This window comes from Empidonax traillii, unplaced genomic scaffold, assembly GCF_003031625.1.
Source record: "Empidonax traillii isolate 1590-97213 ecotype Southwest subspecies unplaced genomic scaffold, ASM303162v1 scaffold6172:size6426, whole genome shotgun sequence".
Lineage (NCBI taxonomy): Eukaryota > Metazoa > Chordata > Aves > Passeriformes > Tyrannidae > Empidonax > Empidonax traillii.
In genome coordinates this window covers 5,158-6,426 of record NW_020961365.1, presented here as the reverse complement: position 1 = coordinate 6,426, position 1,269 = coordinate 5,158, and the positions used below count along the sequence as shown (strand labels likewise).

At 50.0% G+C, this 1,269-nt stretch overlaps 1 pseudogene; it reads right to left on the bottom strand.

The window, feature by feature from the left end:
* Positions 1 to 5: 5 nt before the first annotated feature.
* On the bottom strand, positions 6 to 680 carry LOC114073356 (annotated as a pseudogene).
* Between the last annotated feature and the right edge of the window lie 589 nt (positions 681 to 1,269).

The window sequence follows — 1,269 nt, the reverse complement described above, 5'->3', positions numbered from 1 at the left end:
GGGGAGGTGAAAATCTTTACCTTGAGCTGGTATACCACAAACTGAGGATTGCAAGTTCTGCTGCTGAACATGGGAATTGTTTCAGACATCATCTTGTGAAACAGCAGAGCCACTGGTCTGTAATCCAGGTGATTCTTTAACAGGTAGCTACAGTAGTACACGTAGCGTCTCTGACTGGGAATTGTCACTCCCTTCTTGTTTCTGGTCCTTACTTCCCCATAGAAATCTAGGGCTTCTTGAACCTTTAAAAACTTGCCTCGATGCAACAAATATGCACAAATCATTACACCAGTTTGTCCCTTTCCACCTTTACAGTCGATTGCTGCCACATGATGGTCATCTTCACTCAGCGACTGGTCAAGGTCTTCACAGAAAGGTTGGATGAGCTCCAGCTGTAGTGGGTTATGGTCTTCAAAAGGGTACTGTGCAACTCTGCAGTTAAATTTGTTGGTGTCATAATGTCTTCCAGCAAGACTGTATATCTTGTAATGGTTTTTATGCTTTTTATCCTAAAACCTTACTACATCATCAGTGTTGTTCCTGTACACTCCTTCGAGCCTCTCTGCAGGAAAGCCCATAGCAATTATGTTTGGATAAATATAGGTCAGGTCCAGGTCGAAGGCATCCTCCTGGTATCGCCTTTTGTTCCTGCTGATGATCTCTTTGATGATGGCGGTCATGTCTGGCAGCCGGGGGCCGCTCTGGGGCAGCACGCAGGGCCTGGGCGGTGGCTGAGAGGCACCACCGGGCGTCCCGGGCACGGATGCTCCTCCGCCGGCTCAACCCCGGGCGGGCCCGGCTCCTGCCAGCGGCGGCGGCACCGGCTGCTGCTGCTGCTACTGCTGCTACTGCTGCTGCCTCCGCTGCTGCTGCTGCTCCCTCCTCCTCCTCCTTCTCCTCCTCCTCCCCCGAGCGCGTTCTTAACTCATTTTCTGTGCAGGCTGGACAAACTTCTGAGGATAGATAGAAGGACACTCAGGGTTAATGAACAGAAAGAACTCCAGTCCCAGCAGGAAGAAGTAAGGAATAAATATTCTGAAAAGGTCAAAGGAATATAGCAGGTTACGGGGTGACCTGCCGCAAGACCCAGAGGCACATTTTGCATTGGGAGACGGGACACACACACACACGAGATATGTGACCCACAAAATGGCAGTTTATTAAAACAAGATGACAGTTTATATACTGGGGAACACAGAAGGTTCAGGAATAAGGTGGGACCCTGGCTAGGAGCATCAAATCCCAGGGCTCTATGATAAGGGGACATGG